Here is a 215-nt window from a genome sequence, read left to right on the forward strand (position 1 = left end):
CCGTAGTTCCCGGTCGGCGCGCTGCCCGCTGGGGGCTGTAGTTCCGCCGGGGCCGCTGTTCTTAAAAAGAGATGTACGGGATATTTTGGAGAAAATGAAAACAGGGCAGTTTGTGTCAAAACAAACAAGCAAACATTTTTTACATATACTTTATAATTTTTACATGTTACAAATATGTGATGTGTAGAATTTCTGAGCCCCTCTTAGTTTTCATC

The sequence above is a fragment of the Meleagris gallopavo genome, chromosome 3, assembly GCF_000146605.3.
Source record: "Meleagris gallopavo isolate NT-WF06-2002-E0010 breed Aviagen turkey brand Nicholas breeding stock chromosome 3, Turkey_5.1, whole genome shotgun sequence".
Taxonomy (NCBI): Eukaryota; Metazoa; Chordata; class Aves; order Galliformes; family Phasianidae; genus Meleagris; species Meleagris gallopavo.